The sequence below is a fragment of the Sphaerodactylus townsendi genome, linkage group LG03 (genome assembly GCF_021028975.2).
Source record: "Sphaerodactylus townsendi isolate TG3544 linkage group LG03, MPM_Stown_v2.3, whole genome shotgun sequence".
NCBI lineage: Eukaryota > Metazoa > Chordata > Lepidosauria > Squamata > Sphaerodactylidae > Sphaerodactylus > Sphaerodactylus townsendi.
This window is the reverse complement of record NC_059427.1, coordinates 134,890,492-134,908,744: the sequence shown is the minus strand read 5'-3', so window position 1 is coordinate 134,908,744 and position 18,253 is coordinate 134,890,492. Positions and strand designations below refer to the sequence as shown.

Genomic DNA, 18,253 nt, shown 5'->3' with positions numbered 1-18,253 from the left:
GGGTGGGGGGGGGGGGGGGTGGGGGGGGGGGGGGGTGGGGGGGGGGGGGGGTGGGGGGGGGGGGGGGTGGGGGGGGGGGGGGGTGGGGGGGGGGGGGGGTGGGGGGGGGGGGGGGTGGGGGGGGGGGGGGGTGGGGGGGGGGGGGGGTGGGGGGGGGGGGGGGTGGGGGGGGGGGGGGGTGGGGGGGGGGGGGGGTGGGGGGGGGGGGGGGTGGGGGGGGGGGGGGGTGGGGGGGGGGGGGGGTGGGGGGGGGGGGGGGTGGGGGGGGGGGGGGGTGGGGGGGGGGGGGGGTGGGGGGGGGGGGGGGTGGGGGGGGGGGGGGGTGGGGGGGGGGGGGGGTGGGGGGGGGGGGGGGTGGGGGGGGGGGGGGGTGGGGGGGGGGGGGGGTGGGGGGGGGGGGGGGTGGGGGGGGGGGGGGGTGGGGGGGGGGGGGGGTGGGGGGGGGGGGGGGTGGGGGGGGGGGGGGGTGGGGGGGGGGGGGGGTGGGGGGGGGGGGGGGTGGGGGGGGGGGGGGGTGGGGGGGGGGGGGGGTGGGGGGGGGGGGGGGTGGGGGGGGGGGGGGGTGGGGGGGGGGGGGGGTGGGGGGGGGGGGGGGTGGGGGGGGGGGGGGGTGGGGGGGGGGGGGGGTGGGGGGGGGGGGGGGTGGGGGGGGGGGGGGGTGGGGGGGGGGGGGGGTGGGGGGGGGGGGGGGTGGGGGGGGGGGGGGGTGGGGGGGGGGGGGGGTGGGGGGGGGGGGGGGTGGGGGGGGGGGGGGGTGGGGGGGGGGGGGGGTGGGGGGGGGGGGGGGTGGGGGGGGGGGGGGGTGGGGGGGGGGGGGGGTGGGGGGGGGGGGGGGTGGGGGGGGGGGGGGGTGGGGGGGGGGGGGGGTGGGGGGGGGGGGGGGTGGGGGGGGGGGGGGGTGGGGGGGGGGGGGGGTGGGGGGGGGGGGGGGTGGGGGGGGGGGGGGGTGGGGGGGGGGGGGGGTGGGGGGGGGGGGGGGTGGGGGGGGGGGGGGGTGGGGGGGGGGGGGGGTGGGGGGGGGGGGGGGTGGGGGGGGGGGGGGGTGGGGGGGGGGGGGGGTGGGGGGGGGGGGGGGTGGGGGGGGGGGGGGGTGGGGGGGGGGGGGGGTGGGGGGGGGGGGGGGTGGGGGGGGGGGGGGGTGGGGGGGGGGGGGGGTGGGGGGGGGGGGGGGTGGGGGGGGGGGGGGGTGGGGGGGGGGGGGGGTGGGGGGGGGGGGGGGTGGGGGGGGGGGGGGGTGGGGGGGGGGGGGGGTGGGGGGGGGGGGGGGTGGGGGGGGGGGGGGGTGGGGGGGGGGGGGGGTGGGGGGGGGGGGGGGTGGGGGGGGGGGGGGGTGGGGGGGGGGGGGGGTGGGGGGGGGGGGGGGTGGGGGGGGGGGGGGGTGGGGGGGGGGGGGGGTGGGGGGGGGGGGGGGTGGGGGGGGGGGGGGGTGGGGGGGGGGGGGGGTGGGGGGGGGGGGGGGTGGGGGGGGGGGGGGGTGGGGGGGGGGGGGGGTGGGGGGGGGGGGGGGTGGGGGGGGGGGGGGGTGGGGGGGGGGGGGGGTGGGGGGGGGGGGGGGTGGGGGGGGGGGGGGGTGGGGGGGGGGGGGGGTGGGGGGGGGGGGGGGTGGGGGGGGGGGGGGGTGGGGGGGGGGGGGGGTGGGGGGGGGGGGGGGTGGGGGGGGGGGGGGGTGGGGGGGGGGGGGGGTGGGGGGGGGGGGGGGTGGGGGGGGGGGGGGGTGGGGGGGGGGGGGGGTGGGGGGGGGGGGGGGTGGGGGGGGGGGGGGGTGGGGGGGGGGGGGGGTGGGGGGGGGGGGGGGTGGGGGGGGGGGGGGGTGGGGGGGGGGGGGGGTGGGGGGGGGGGGGGGTGGGGGGGGGGGGGGGTGGGGGGGGGGGGGGGTGGGGGGGGGGGGGGGTGGGGGGGGGGGGGGGTGGGGGGGGGGGGGGGTGGGGGGGGGGGGGGGTGGGGGGGGGGGGGGGTGGGGGGGGGGGGGGGTGGGGGGGGGGGGGGGTGGGGGGGGGGGGGGGTGGGGGGGGGGGGGGGTGGGGGGGGGGGGGGGTGGGGGGGGGGGGGGGTGGGGGGGGGGGGGGGTGGGGGGGGGGGGGGGTGGGGGGGGGGGGGGGTGGGGGGGGGGGGGGGTGGGGGGGGGGGGGGGTGGGGGGGGGGGGGGGTGGGGGGGGGGGGGGGTGGGGGGGGGGGGGGGTGGGGGGGGGGGGGGGTGGGGGGGGGGGGGGGTGGGGGGGGGGGGGGGTGGGGGGGGGGGGGGGTGGGGGGGGGGGGGGGTGGGGGGGGGGGGGGGTGGGGGGGGGGGGGGGTGGGGGGGGGGGGGGGTGGGGGGGGGGGGGGGTGGGGGGGGGGGGGGGTGGGGGGGGGGGGGGGTGGGGGGGGGGGGGGGTGGGGGGGGGGGGGGGTGGGGGGGGGGGGGGGTGGGGGGGGGGGGGGGTGGGGGGGGGGGGGGGTGGGGGGGGGGGGGGGTGGGGGGGGGGGGGGGTGGGGGGGGGGGGGGGTGGGGGGGGGGGGGGGTGGGGGGGGGGGGGGGTGGGGGGGGGGGGGGGTGGGGGGGGGGGGGGGTGGGGGGGGGGGGGGGTGGGGGGGGGGGGGGGTGGGGGGGGGGGGGGGTGGGGGGGGGGGGGGGTGGGGGGGGGGGGGGGTGGGGGGGGGGGGGGGTGGGGGGGGGGGGGGGTGGGGGGGGGGGGGGGTGGGGGGGGGGGGGGGTGGGGGGGGGGGGGGGTGGGGGGGGGGGGGGGTGGGGGGGGGGGGGGGTGGGGGGGGGGGGGGGTGGGGGGGGGGGGGGGTGGGGGGGGGGGGGGGTGGGGGGGGGGGGGGGTGGGGGGGGGGGGGGGTGGGGGGGGGGGGGGGTGGGGGGGGGGGGGGGTGGGGGGGGGGGGGGGTGGGGGGGGGGGGGGGTGGGGGGGGGGGGGGGTGGGGGGGGGGGGGGGTGGGGGGGGGGGGGGGTGGGGGGGGGGGGGGGTGGGGGGGGGGGGGGGTGGGGGGGGGGGGGGGTGGGGGGGGGGGGGGGTGGGGGGGGGGGGGGGTGGGGGGGGGGGGGGGTGGGGGGGGGGGGGGGTGGGGGGGGGGGGGGGTGGGGGGGGGGGGGGGTGGGGGGGGGGGGGGGTGGGGGGGGGGGGGGGTGGGGGGGGGGGGGGGTGGGGGGGGGGGGGGGTGGGGGGGGGGGGGGGTGGGGGGGGGGGGGGGTGGGGGGGGGGGGGGGTGGGGGGGGGGGGGGGTGGGGGGGGGGGGGGGTGGGGGGGGGGGGGGGTGGGGGGGGGGGGGGGTGGGGGGGGGGGGGGGTGGGGGGGGGGGGGGGTGGGGGGGGGGGGGGGTGGGGGGGGGGGGGGGTGGGGGGGGGGGGGGGTGGGGGGGGGGGGGGGTGGGGGGGGGGGGGGGTGGGGGGGGGGGGGGGTGGGGGGGGGGGGGGGTGGGGGGGGGGGGGGGTGGGGGGGGGGGGGGGTGGGGGGGGGGGGGGGTGGGGGGGGGGGGGGGTGGGGGGGGGGGGGGGTGGGGGGGGGGGGGGGTGGGGGGGGGGGGGGGTGGGGGGGGGGGGGGGTGGGGGGGGGGGGGGGTGGGGGGGGGGGGGGGTGGGGGGGGGGGGGGGTGGGGGGGGGGGGGGGTGGGGGGGGGGGGGGGTGGGGGGGGGGGGGGGTGGGGGGGGGGGGGGGTGGGGGGGGGGGGGGGTGGGGGGGGGGGGGGGTGGGGGGGGGGGGGGGTGGGGGGGGGGGGGGGTGGGGGGGGGGGGGGGTGGGGGGGGGGGGGGGTGGGGGGGGGGGGGGGTGGGGGGGGGGGGGGGTGGGGGGGGGGGGGGGTGGGGGGGGGGGGGGGTGGGGGGGGGGGGGGGTGGGGGGGGGGGGGGGTGGGGGGGGGGGGGGGTGGGGGGGGGGGGGGGTGGGGGGGGGGGGGGGTGGGGGGGGGGGGGGGTGGGGGGGGGGGGGGGTGGGGGGGGGGGGGGGTGGGGGGGGGGGGGGGTGGGGGGGGGGGGGGGTGGGGGGGGGGGGGGGTGGGGGGGGGGGGGGGTGGGGGGGGGGGGGGGTGGGGGGGGGGGGGGGTGGGGGGGGGGGGGGGTGGGGGGGGGGGGGGGTGGGGGGGGGGGGGGGTGGGGGGGGGGGGGGGTGGGGGGGGGGGGGGGTGGGGGGGGGGGGGGGTGGGGGGGGGGGGGGGTGGGGGGGGGGGGGGGTGGGGGGGGGGGGGGGTGGGGGGGGGGGGGGGTGGGGGGGGGGGGGGGTGGGGGGGGGGGGGGGTGGGGGGGGGGGGGGGTGGGGGGGGGGGGGGGTGGGGGGGGGGGGGGGTGGGGGGGGGGGGGGGTGGGGGGGGGGGGGGGTGGGGGGGGGGGGGGGTGGGGGGGGGGGGGGGTGGGGGGGGGGGGGGGTGGGGGGGGGGGGGGGTGGGGGGGGGGGGGGGTGGGGGGGGGGGGGGGTGGGGGGGGGGGGGGGTGGGGGGGGGGGGGGGTGGGGGGGGGGGGGGGTGGGGGGGGGGGGGGGTGGGGGGGGGGGGGGGTGGGGGGGGGGGGGGGTGGGGGGGGGGGGGGGTGGGGGGGGGGGGGGGTGGGGGGGGGGGGGGGTGGGGGGGGGGGGGGGTGGGGGGGGGGGGGGGTGGGGGGGGGGGGGGGTGGGGGGGGGGGGGGGTGGGGGGGGGGGGGGGTGGGGGGGGGGGGGGGTGGGGGGGGGGGGGGGTGGGGGGGGGGGGGGGTGGGGGGGGGGGGGGGTGGGGGGGGGGGGGGGTGGGGGGGGGGGGGGGTGGGGGGGGGGGGGGGTGGGGGGGGGGGGGGGTGGGGGGGGGGGGGGGTGGGGGGGGGGGGGGGTGGGGGGGGGGGGGGGTGGGGGGGGGGGGGGGTGGGGGGGGGGGGGGGTGGGGGGGGGGGGGGGTGGGGGGGGGGGGGGGTGGGGGGGGGGGGGGGTGGGGGGGGGGGGGGGTGGGGGGGGGGGGGGGTGGGGGGGGGGGGGGGTGGGGGGGGGGGGGGGTGGGGGGGGGGGGGGGTGGGGGGGGGGGGGGGTGGGGGGGGGGGGGGGTGGGGGGGGGGGGGGGTGGGGGGGGGGGGGGGTGGGGGGGGGGGGGGGTGGGGGGGGGGGGGGGTGGGGGGGGGGGGGGGTGGGGGGGGGGGGGGGTGGGGGGGGGGGGGGGTGGGGGGGGGGGGGGGTGGGGGGGGGGGGGGGTGGGGGGGGGGGGGGGTGGGGGGGGGGGGGGGTGGGGGGGGGGGGGGGTGGGGGGGGGGGGGGGTGGGGGGGGGGGGGGGTGGGGGGGGGGGGGGGTGGGGGGGGGGGGGGGTGGGGGGGGGGGGGGGTGGGGGGGGGGGGGGGTGGGGGGGGGGGGGGGTGGGGGGGGGGGGGGGTGGGGGGGGGGGGGGGTGGGGGGGGGGGGGGGTGGGGGGGGGGGGGGGTGGGGGGGGGGGGGGGTGGGGGGGGGGGGGGGTGGGGGGGGGGGGGGGTGGGGGGGGGGGGGGGTGGGGGGGGGGGGGGGTGGGGGGGGGGGGGGGTGGGGGGGGGGGGGGGTGGGGGGGGGGGGGGGTGGGGGGGGGGGGGGGTGGGGGGGGGGGGGGGTGGGGGGGGGGGGGGGTGGGGGGGGGGGGGGGTGGGGGGGGGGGGGGGTGGGGGGGGGGGGGGGTGGGGGGGGGGGGGGGTGGGGGGGGGGGGGGGTGGGGGGGGGGGGGGGTGGGGGGGGGGGGGGGTGGGGGGGGGGGGGGGTGGGGGGGGGGGGGGGTGGGGGGGGGGGGGGGTGGGGGGGGGGGGGGGTGGGGGGGGGGGGGGGTGGGGGGGGGGGGGGGTGGGGGGGGGGGGGGGTGGGGGGGGGGGGGGGTGGGGGGGGGGGGGGGTGGGGGGGGGGGGGGGTGGGGGGGGGGGGGGGTGGGGGGGGGGGGGGGTGGGGGGGGGGGGGGGTGGGGGGGGGGGGGGGTGGGGGGGGGGGGGGGTGGGGGGGGGGGGGGGTGGGGGGGGGGGGGGGTGGGGGGGGGGGGGGGTGGGGGGGGGGGGGGGTGGGGGGGGGGGGGGGTGGGGGGGGGGGGGGGTGGGGGGGGGGGGGGGTGGGGGGGGGGGGGGGTGGGGGGGGGGGGGGGTGGGGGGGGGGGGGGGTGGGGGGGGGGGGGGGTGGGGGGGGGGGGGGGTGGGGGGGGGGGGGGGTGGGGGGGGGGGGGGGTGGGGGGGGGGGGGGGTGGGGGGGGGGGGGGGTGGGGGGGGGGGGGGGTGGGGGGGGGGGGGGGTGGGGGGGGGGGGGGGTGGGGGGGGGGGGGGGTGGGGGGGGGGGGGGGTGGGGGGGGGGGGGGGTGGGGGGGGGGGGGGGTGGGGGGGGGGGGGGGTGGGGGGGGGGGGGGGTGGGGGGGGGGGGGGGTGGGGGGGGGGGGGGGTGGGGGGGGGGGGGGGTGGGGGGGGGGGGGGGTGGGGGGGGGGGGGGGTGGGGGGGGGGGGGGGTGGGGGGGGGGGGGGGTGGGGGGGGGGGGGGGTGGGGGGGGGGGGGGGTGGGGGGGGGGGGGGGTGGGGGGGGGGGGGGGTGGGGGGGGGGGGGGGTGGGGGGGGGGGGGGGTGGGGGGGGGGGGGGGTGGGGGGGGGGGGGGGTGGGGGGGGGGGGGGGTGGGGGGGGGGGGGGGTGGGGGGGGGGGGGGGTGGGGGGGGGGGGGGGTGGGGGGGGGGGGGGGTGGGGGGGGGGGGGGGTGGGGGGGGGGGGGGGTGGGGGGGGGGGGGGGTGGGGGGGGGGGGGGGTGGGGGGGGGGGGGGGTGGGGGGGGGGGGGGGTGGGGGGGGGGGGGGGTGGGGGGGGGGGGGGGTGGGGGGGGGGGGGGGTGGGGGGGGGGGGGGGTGGGGGGGGGGGGGGGTGGGGGGGGGGGGGGGTGGGGGGGGGGGGGGGTGGGGGGGGGGGGGGGTGGGGGGGGGGGGGGGTGGGGGGGGGGGGGGGTGGGGGGGGGGGGGGGTGGGGGGGGGGGGGGGTGGGGGGGGGGGGGGGTGGGGGGGGGGGGGGGTGGGGGGGGGGGGGGGTGGGGGGGGGGGGGGGTGGGGGGGGGGGGGGGTGGGGGGGGGGGGGGGTGGGGGGGGGGGGGGGTGGGGGGGGGGGGGGGTGGGGGGGGGGGGGGGTGGGGGGGGGGGGGGGTGGGGGGGGGGGGGGGTGGGGGGGGGGGGGGGTGGGGGGGGGGGGGGGTGGGGGGGGGGGGGGGTGGGGGGGGGGGGGGGTGGGGGGGGGGGGGGGTGGGGGGGGGGGGGGGTGGGGGGGGGGGGGGGTGGGGGGGGGGGGGGGTGGGGGGGGGGGGGGGTGGGGGGGGGGGGGGGTGGGGGGGGGGGGGGGTGGGGGGGGGGGGGGGTGGGGGGGGGGGGGGGTGGGGGGGGGGGGGGGTGGGGGGGGGGGGGGGTGGGGGGGGGGGGGGGTGGGGGGGGGGGGGGGTGGGGGGGGGGGGGGGTGGGGGGGGGGGGGGGTGGGGGGGGGGGGGGGTGGGGGGGGGGGGGGGTGGGGGGGGGGGGGGGTGGGGGGGGGGGGGGGTGGGGGGGGGGGGGGGTGGGGGGGGGGGGGGGTGGGGGGGGGGGGGGGTGGGGGGGGGGGGGGGTGGGGGGGGGGGGGGGTGGGGGGGGGGGGGGGTGGGGGGGGGGGGGGGTGGGGGGGGGGGGGGGTGGGGGGGGGGGGGGGTGGGGGGGGGGGGGGGTGGGGGGGGGGGGGGGTGGGGGGGGGGGGGGGTGGGGGGGGGGGGGGGTGGGGGGGGGGGGGGGTGGGGGGGGGGGGGGGTGGGGGGGGGGGGGGGTGGGGGGGGGGGGGGGTGGGGGGGGGGGGGGGTGGGGGGGGGGGGGGGTGGGGGGGGGGGGGGGTGGGGGGGGGGGGGGGTGGGGGGGGGGGGGGGTGGGGGGGGGGGGGGGTGGGGGGGGGGGGGGGTGGGGGGGGGGGGGGGTGGGGGGGGGGGGGGGTGGGGGGGGGGGGGGGTGGGGGGGGGGGGGGGTGGGGGGGGGGGGGGGTGGGGGGGGGGGGGGGTGGGGGGGGGGGGGGGTGGGGGGGGGGGGGGGTGGGGGGGGGGGGGGGTGGGGGGGGGGGGGGGTGGGGGGGGGGGGGGGTGGGGGGGGGGGGGGGTGGGGGGGGGGGGGGGTGGGGGGGGGGGGGGGTGGGGGGGGGGGGGGGTGGGGGGGGGGGGGGGTGGGGGGGGGGGGGGGTGGGGGGGGGGGGGGGTGGGGGGGGGGGGGGGTGGGGGGGGGGGGGGGTGGGGGGGGGGGGGGGTGGGGGGGGGGGGGGGTGGGGGGGGGGGGGGGTGGGGGGGGGGGGGGGTGGGGGGGGGGGGGGGTGGGGGGGGGGGGGGGTGGGGGGGGGGGGGGGTGGGGGGGGGGGGGGGTGGGGGGGGGGGGGGGTGGGGGGGGGGGGGGGTGGGGGGGGGGGGGGGTGGGGGGGGGGGGGGGTGGGGGGGGGGGGGGGTGGGGGGGGGGGGGGGTGGGGGGGGGGGGGGGTGGGGGGGGGGGGGGGTGGGGGGGGGGGGGGGTGGGGGGGGGGGGGGGTGGGGGGGGGGGGGGGTGGGGGGGGGGGGGGGTGGGGGGGGGGGGGGGTGGGGGGGGGGGGGGGTGGGGGGGGGGGGGGGTGGGGGGGGGGGGGGGTGGGGGGGGGGGGGGGTGGGGGGGGGGGGGGGTGGGGGGGGGGGGGGGTGGGGGGGGGGGGGGGTGGGGGGGGGGGGGGGTGGGGGGGGGGGGGGGTGGGGGGGGGGGGGGGTGGGGGGGGGGGGGGGTGGGGGGGGGGGGGGGTGGGGGGGGGGGGGGGTGGGGGGGGGGGGGGGTGGGGGGGGGGGGGGGTGGGGGGGGGGGGGGGTGGGGGGGGGGGGGGGTGGGGGGGGGGGGGGGTGGGGGGGGGGGGGGTCATGAACTACAATTCCCATCAGCCCCTGCCAGCATGGCCAATTGGCCATGCTGACAGGGGCTGATGGGAATTGTAGTTCATGAACATCTGGAGAGCCACAGGTTACAGACTTCTTTGTTGCTCTAACAAAATTAAAGGTTTGATCTGGCAGTTGCTTAGACCTTTCTTTGTCAGCCTGCTTTTTTAAACACTGAGTTTTGGATCCTTTGCAACAGACCTGTGGGTTATGGGATTCTTGACTAGTGGGTTTGCCTAGTCATTAGTGTATGTTGTATGGCTAAAACAGGAGTTTTGAGTAACAGGATCAGGGATGTTCAGATTGCATGTGTGGATGGGTGCGGTAGGGGAAAATCAGGTAGGTAAGGAAATGCAGCATGGCAACGTTTTGTGAAAGGCTTAACTGAAGAAATGGATCTTGAGGAAGGAACTGGAGAGGAAAATGAGATTGCTGTTTCAGGCACATAGGAGATGGGAGTTTGAAAAGTAAATGAAGTAGCAGGTGAATAAGCTCTGTCTTGTTCGTTGTGTATGTCCAAATAGGTTCTTTCTGTGTGTCTCACTGATAGACTTTCTGACTCCACTTTTGAGCACCAGTATGAAAATATGAGGCTCAGGCAGGTCCAGTCCTTCATAATCAATAGGAGACAGACAGATGTCACAGTAGGTGCAGATCCATAAAATACCAAGGATCTTCAACTCCTCTTAGACAGAACTAAGGCTGAATTCAGAGCTGAATTACACATTGAGAAATACCATTTAGTGAGGTCCTTCCTGACTGTATCACTTTAAACTGTAGGTAGAGGATGATATGTTTGAATGGTTCCTCATATACAAAGGTGAGATAGAAAATTCTTAAACAAAAGGTTATTGCACTTGCAACATTAGTCCGTCGGGCAAGGCGAATGTGGAACTGTTCTCCCTGACATTCTAACTTTCCAGAGGTGGGGAGTTTAAAACGGAACAATCTAGGAAAGGGTGTATTGCATGGTATATCTGCTTAGTTTAGTTTATTAGATTTTTATCCCATCCCTCCCTTTTTAGGCTTGAGGCGGTTCACATCATATCATTGCAATGTAAAACAATCTAAACATTAATATATCGAACAATAATACACACATTATAATAATCACAAGACGGCAAGACCAACAACCTTCCACACCCTCAAGAGATTGATGATGGAATTCAGTAGGAAAGAAGGCAGTGGCAGGGGAGCCCAGATGGTATCATAGCTGCCTGAACTGTATACTTGGTGGAACAGCTGTCTTACAAGCCTTGTGAAACTGCCTTAGGTCCGCAGGGATCTGGTTCCATTGGACAGAGTGTTCCACCAGGCTGGGGCCACAGCCTGGTTGAGGCTAGCTGAACTTCCTTTTGGCCAGGGACCACCAGCATATTATTATTATTTGCATACCTAAGCACTCTCTGGGGAACGTACCAGGATAAAAGGTGTAATTTCTTAGTCTTTTTCCCTCCGCTTAATAACCTCTACACCTAATGCTGACCGATGGAACTTGGTGGCAGAGAACAATAACTCAGATTATGTTCAGTTGTCATGTGAGTTGCTGAACTGTGGAATAAAAACAAATGAATTATATTCAGGCTGTATCTTGGACTATCCATGGCTAGTCCTTGCACAATAGATACAGTGTCATCCAGATTTGGCGGCTTCATTGGTACGTCACTCTTGAGCTAGACCTTTCTGGATCTGCTTCATAACTAAGGCTGTTTCTTGGTTGCATCACATTTTTTTCTTCACTGATTGGTTTCTGTGTTCACTACTTGACAGATTGTATGTTATTTTACTGGGCATCTGAATATTTTTATGCAATATCTTATTACGGTTTAGGTTCTCAGTAAACAGGAGCTTGTTATTTAAGCATGTCAGCAGAATGTGCACTTTATTTAAGCATTTCAATCCTATCTCTTTGGACTCAAGGCATTTTAAGAAGGGAAGGTGCAATTGTTTTTGCAGCTACCACTTCCTCTGGTATGAATATGCTAGGAACCAGAGTAGGCCCATACCTGCAGTTTGCTGTACGGTACAGATGTACATTCAATACTCCTCCAGCCGCCATCGTAACCTTACGATATAGGGGGCTTACAGGTTTATCCACCCACCCATCTTTTTATCAGTCCTGCTATCAACACATTAAGTCACCAGTTTTTGGCGGCTATCAAGACTATCTCTAGTTTGCATATTCACTCGGTGCTAAAGAGTAAAGTCAAGGGCCCATTCATGATCTAACCACATTTTTCACACATATTGTATAGGAGTTGGGTGCCTATTTCTGATTCTGAGGATTTCCGTTTTTGATTCTAGTGCTGCATTAAGTGGAATCTCTGTTGGTTGATTGAGAGACATTTTCCTACAGGACATGTCTTCATTTTCCCAGTTACCTTCTCATTGGTGATGTCAGCCAGAAATTCTGAAAGGCACAGAGATTTGCTTGTAAATGTCATGTGTTTCTGACAGGTGGAGGTGGCAAAACAGAAAGCTTCTTGTTTGCAGTCTTTCGGTATTTTGCAAATTCATGTGTTTATGTTGCTGAATAAAAAGAGTGGCAAGCCAATTAAGTCTGCATGTTGTGCAGACCTCTTGTCTTCAGTTTTCATCTTGGGATATTTTAAGCTAGCTGTCAAATTAAAACTTTACCCTACAACTGCTTAGATCAATCAAGTTAGCATGACAGCAGTATAGGTAACACTTGGTTCAGTTACGGTAACTTGCTCTCACAAATACAAGCCTTGTTTCTGGTGAGCCCTTCTCTGGTAAAAGTGTGCATATATGACACACTTTTCAAAATGGATACCTTGTCTTATGTCTTAGTTTAGCATCTTGAACTTTGAGCAAACCACTTTGATTCTTGTGTTTGGAACCTCTGATGTGACATTTAGCCTCAGAAAAGCTGAGAGGGGATTTTGGATTGAGGCTCTGGTGCTGGAAAGGGGAATTAATTATTCCTGTCTGTTTTGTTTTCCTATTTAAAGTGATCCCTTCTTTGTGCTTGCAGCCCTGTACCCAAGGTACAGCTAAAACCAACTTGCATAAAGGATAATTTTGTGTGTTTGTGTATAGAGAAAAATTAGAAGCCTCTCCTTCCCCCTATGGTACTCTCTTCCACAATAAATGTAGGGTAACTTTTCAAAGAGTTTGTGTAAATGCTAAATAGGTTCTCCTGTATTCTGAGACTGTCCACATACAGAATTTAGTATTGTCTGCTGAATTCAGCAGCCTGAGAATTTCTTTCCTTACCTTCAAGGCAATTATTAGCCATTATAGTTGCAAAGGCTGGATTGAAAGTGTGCTGACAAGCCCTAATAAAACGTTTGGTGGTTAAGGCAAGAGGGGTGGCTTTGGTGCTGATTGTATGCTTTGTGCCCTGTCCAGATACCATCTGAAATCCACTTTACAACTCTCCCTGCATGAGTAGGGATCACTGAAGGCTCTAGAGGCCACTTGGCAGAGCTCTAATATTCAGGGGTAGAGCCACAGGATCTTGTGTTGCTCTTTGGTTCTTCCCACTGTCTTTGTGGACTCTTTTGACAGTTGCATATTCTGCCCTCTCCTATTGTTTTACAATCTGATTTTTTCTTTTGGCTAAAATATTCCAGATTGTTTAATGCTTGGAAGCTGGCTGTTTGATGCAGAATTTAACCAAGATTATATGTCTCTAATCAGTGTTATCTTTACAGTTCCCTGGCCATTGGAACCAAAACTGGATACAAACTTTTTTCCCTGAGTTCTGTGGAGCAGCTGGATCAAGTCCATGAAAGCAGTAAGTCTGTTTTGGTTTTGATGCAATAACATATTGGTGGATGATTTTGCATTGTGTGTGTGTAAAGTGATGTCCCGTTGCAGTGGACTTATGGGAACCCATTAAGGTTTTCAAGATAAGGGACTAATAGAGGTGGTTTGTCATTGCCTTCCACTGCATAAAGACCTTAGTATTCCAAGGAATAAAGTAATTAAATAGTGCGGTTACTCAGAGTTAACTAAGAGCTCAAAGAGAAGAAGAAGAACCGGAGTTTGGATTTATATTCCCCCTTTCTCTCCTGTAGGAGACTCAAAGGGGCTTACAATCTCCTTGCCCTTCCCCCCTCAAAACAAACACCCTATGAGGTGGGTGGGGCTGAGAGAGCTCTGAAAAGCTTTGACTAGCCCAAGGTCACCCAGCTGGCGTGTGTGGGAGTGCACAGGCTAATCTGAATTCCCCCAAATAAGCCTCCACAGCTCTTTCGGCAGAGCAGGTAATCAAACCTGATTTCTCCAGATTAGAATGCACCTGCTCTTAACCACTACACCACTGTTGTTAGCGTGTCTGTTAGCGCATCGCCATCTTGGGGAATCCCGACTTTAGTATTCATTAGTGGTCTCCCATCCAAGTACTAGCCAGGGCTGACCCTGCTTAGCTTCTGAGATCTGATGAGATCAGACTAGTCTGCATTACAGCATTTTAATCTGTCTCCAAGGAGCAATTCCATTTCTTCTTCTTAACCGGAAGGCAGATGGCATAACATTTCTGGGATTTGGTCTTTTCTTGTATTCAAACTGTACTCAATGCAGTTTTGTTAAAGGGATAGTCACATGCAAGGAAAACACAGAACAGAACAGTGCTGAAAGTTCTCTCATTCTCAGCACAGCCACTCTCAGAATTGAATGCCAATCAGCAGCAAGATCAAGAAGATCAAATGCACAGATGTATAATCTTCAGCCACTTCCAGAGATGAGTTTGATGTTTTCAAACTTTCCAAAATTAAATCTGCAAAACAAATATGCATGATTACTCCTGAAGCAGCTAATTTGTGCATTGATGTAGGTATTTGGAGGGTTGGAGAAGAGGATGAACTTCACAAGATGGATGAAATGTAAAGCCGTGACTTGGTCATTGAAGACAGAGTTAGCTGGCCTGGAATAAGCCAGCTGTGTGAACACCCAGAATGTGATTTTAATGAGAGACTCCATTATTGCCCCAGCTGAATGGGTCACCTGCTATCCTTAATTTCAATTAAAAGCAGTTACATCATAGTATGAAGAGATCCAATCAGGATGATGACAGTGGAACTAGCACATTCTGTCAACACAGTTTCCTAGATAGAATCTCTGTACTCCCACGGATGAGCAGATCCTATGGGACAAGGGTTAACGTAAAGGGAAGACATGGGGAGAAAGAGTTTATTGCCCCCCTACCTCCATACAATCCAAATCTGCTCTCCCACCTCCAGCTGGTTTTTTTTAATGAATTGGAAGATCTGATCACAGATCTTTTGTGTCTTGTCTAGTTGAGCCTGGATATACTTGTTAGTTTTGCAGTGCAGTTGGCAGGATTTTACTTTTAAAAACTCTGGATGAATGGTTCTTACCTCTTTTTGGGGTTACACTCTTTTTTGGGTTACACAAAGCTGTAACAAAAGTGAAATTAATAAACTTAGGCCAGCTGTGTGTACAAAACATCTGGTTTTCATTAAATCTGCAGATCAGCTGGATCAGCTACTGGTCACACACCAACTTTGATTTCTTTATACATTATAAATACTTGCTATTTCCTTGCTTACCTCACATTGAACATCCACAGTTCTTAAACAGTATTGTAATTTTTGTTGTTGTTCCAGACCAGTTATTACAGTGAACACTTGCAAAGACAAGATTTTTACCTTAAAATTCACACTGACCTGATGGGAACAAAGATGTATGTCTCCCATGATAACAGCAGGGTCAATTTTCTTTAATTTCTAACAAAGGAAAATGATTCTTAAAATGGTAATGATGATGATTCTACATTACCTATCTCTGTCAAGTAGCACCATGATAACATGATTTGACATAATACATTTATTCCCACAAAGACAGGTTCCTAAGTAATGGGGGAAATCAAAGAAAAAGAATTTTTTTTGGTTCCTGGTTCACAAACCCCCTGAAGCTCATCTATGAAATGTCAGATCTCCCTTTTTTTGAAGGCGTCAAAAGTACAAAATGACATTTCCCCCCCCCCCCCACACACACACACACGCTGGATGGATGCATGGATGCATGGATGCATGATAGATGGATAGATGGATGCATGATAGATGGATAGATGGATGATAGATGGATGGATGATAGATGGATGATAGATGATAGTTAGATGACAGACAGACAGACATAATTCACATATATAATATAGACATATAATCAGCAACTCTTTTAAACAGTAGTTTTCAGGGGGGGGAGTGATCTTTATTTAATTTTCTGTCGTCTTTTTGCTGTTAGATCATCTGGCACATGGTGGCACTGGCCCCCGAGGGTTTTCAAGGCAAGAGATGTTCAGAGGTGGTTTACCATTGCCTGCCTCCAAATCATATCCCTGGTATTCCTTGTGGTCTCCCATCTAGATACTTGCCAGGGCATGGCTTGAGAGTGATTTGACTGCCCTGGTCACCAGGCAGGCCTCTCATGCCAAGGAATGGGAACAAACCTGGACGGGAAGATCTCTAGTCCCATAATTTCTTAATCACTACACCCTACTGGCTCTCATGAAGTGACCAGGTCTTCCTAGAATTCCTTTTGCTGTGTGAAGCCAAGGGAGTTCATAGTCAGACATGTATGTTACATTTTAGGTATACAGACTTTAAAAAACTCAGAGGCAGGATAAGAGTGGTTGAGATCCCCTCTCTATTCCCTGGGTGGCCCTTCTCAGCTTAGCGTACCTCACAAGCTGTTCCCTGGGTGGCCCTTCTCAGCTTAGCCTACTTAACAGGGTTGTTGTTCCTAGGATGAAATGGAGGTAAAGAAAACAATATTTTCTCCCTAAACATCTATACAAATAAAGACTATCCAGAAAATGAGCAGAGTCAAGTTTTCCAGCTTGTAAAGCCAGGGTTATAGCTTCCCGCAAACTGGCATGAGTAACTACCAGCCCTAAGAACAACACAGCAGAGATGATCTGAGCCAGACTGAAATGATAGTCTTGCCTTGAGTGTTTTTAGTTGTTGTCCAAAGAGGGTTTCTCTGCCTTTAACACATGTTGCCCCACAGTCTGCAGTCCAAGCTCTTCCCTAGGGATTAGGTCACTTTGACCTTCTCAATCCCTGCCTGACACTCAGCTGCTAAAATGGCTCAGCCAGGCATTTTTGTAAAGGAAATAGAGCTCCATCATAACAGATTGCTCCAAGAAGTGTGAGCGTGTGTGTGTCTATGTGTCTGTTTACTGAACAGGATCACTGTGTGGAGGTGGGCAATGGCAAAGCACCCACGTTCATCTCTTTGCCTTCAATGCCCTGTGGGGTCATTGCACATTGGTGCCTCCCCCCGCCCAGTTCCGAGCCCAGCTGTAGCACCAGGAGGGTCAGGCCAGTCAGGATGGGGGGCCTCTGCCTGAGAGAAGCTCTGAAGTCCTGGTGTTTGCCGCATGCTGCCACCCTCCTTGACCCTGGAGGTTGGCCAGAGAGGAACCCTTTGTTGAGGCACAAAAGAGCGACCGGTGCAGCTCAACTGCTGGACGCATTTTCTGCCCTGGTAGATCCCACATGGGGCACTGCTGGGGGTGTGGCTGAAGCATCCCCTTCCTTCCTTTGTGCTGCTTTCTGCCCCTTGGAGCTGCCCCAAACTGGGGGACGGAAAGTGAGAGGGTGGCTGCCAGTGGCAAACTGGGGCTCAGAGGGAAGTGTGCTGGCTGAGGCCGGCAAGCCATGAGCCTCACAGCAGCCCTCCTCTGCCACCCAGCCAGGTCCTGTTGGGAGCTGCTTGCTGCCGCCACCCCTCCTCTTCTTGCTGTTTGGGGCAAGCCCCTGCACCCCCTAGATCTTTCCCTGCATTCATGAACACTTTAGGAGTCTGTAGACCACAAGCTAAGAACTCCTTCTCTTGATTTAGGCTTTAATCTAGGAGTAGACTAGGGTGACACTATCATACTACTTACAATATGATCCTGTAAGCAGAATGATGCCACTCAGTGGTCTCTGAAATCAATATTGGGTGACTGGAATGATTTTGAATAGACTGCATTGTCAGTTAAAGGCAAAGGTTTGTCAGCCAGAACTGAACTGCCGTTTAGTCTGTATCAGTTTAATATTGTATCGTACTTTCTTTGACTGCAGTGCAATGATCCAATTTTAACAGCATAGCTTGTACTACCTTCCGCAATGTCGCTACAGCTCCATCTCTCCTCTCCTTTAGCACCAGCTGAAGCATCTGAACAGTCTTACAGGGCAGCCTCATGAGTACTGTTACAATCATCCGGTCTGGATGTTCCCAAGGTGTGTGTAACAGTAGCCAATTCTGCTTTCTGGAGGAACAGCTATAGTTAGTCAACAGCCTAAGCTACGAAAAGGTGTGAGATGCTATTTCTGATAGAACAGGAGGGTTTTTTTAGTGACACCCATATAGTGGAACAAATTCTTTTAGGAGGTCAAATTTTATGTTCTTTGTGTCAAAAACTGAAAAGGGTATTGGAGAATTCAGTAGCGTAAACCACCCTCATTTGACATCAGGAATGATCAATTTTGAGGGGATGCCAAGAGCCAACGAAATCTTATTCCTTCTTTTGCAGAACGGATAGATTGCGCACTCAAGATTTAACCAGATTTATTGATTACAAAGGACAGCGAACAGCCCCAGACATGACAGATACCAGCAATCCATATTCCACTTTAAATGCACCCATCTTTGACCAAAGGATACACAAAGAAGCTCAATTGCTCTCTGGGATTTTGCTCTCTGGGATTTTGCTCGTTGAAAATCATTTATGCTGGCACCAAACCAAAGATAGAAATCTCACCTATACATTGGCTAGCTGTTGAGATTGTACAAGCAATTCTTCTGCCTCTCTTCTTTGCACACTGCATGCTGGATTATGGTGCCTCTGGTTCCAGCTTTTCCTGGCTAGCAACTGGCTAGCAACTGGGCCAGATCCTTCACAATGGGGGCAGTTCTTCTTCCTTGGGCATTTCTGAGGTGGATCTTTCCCCCTGAAATGTTTCCCTGCCATCTGGCATATTGCAAGAAGCAAGCTGTCCTGTCCTTGTTTTCTTGAAAAGAAACAGTAAGATTTTTTTAATGCAGAAGTCAAAAGGATGGAACTTATTAGTGGTACAAGAAAAGCCAAAGGTCTAGCATCTTATCTCTCATAGTTGCTTCTGGAAGGCAAGACCCTTTGTTTTCCCTCTAGTGCCTGCTATTCATGGGGACACGGCCTGAGCAGTCACGATGTTTAAATAGAACCTCTATAACCACTGATGATTTTGTCATCTATGCTAGGGTTCTCCAATGTGTTACCCTTGGGCGCCATGAGACCCACCAACACCTTTTCTAGTACCCACAAAATGTATTTAGAAGGGGGGGGGGTATGCTGAGCAAGGCTTCTGATTGAGCATTGGAGAATGTATTGGCTCTGCAGACTTTTAAATATGTTGCTTTGGCAGCAGCTGCCACCACAACTCAAAGATCTTCACTGTGTGAGTGAAGCTGTCGCATCTGTTACATGGGTAGCCATCTTTGGTAGCCATTT

General features: G+C 67.4%; 1 protein-coding gene across 1 annotated transcript in view; it reads left to right on the top strand.

Annotated features, from left to right (window-relative positions):
• The first annotated feature begins 12,461 nt into the window (after positions 1–12,461).
• Positions 12,462–18,253, top strand: part of WIPI1 (WD repeat domain, phosphoinositide interacting 1) — a 44,681-nt gene continuing 38,889 nt past the window's right edge. The window contains exon 1 of the mRNA XM_048489727.1: positions 12,462–12,547. The gene's annotated coding sequence lies outside the window, so the exon portion shown is untranslated. The remainder of the gene's footprint in view (positions 12,548–18,253) is intronic.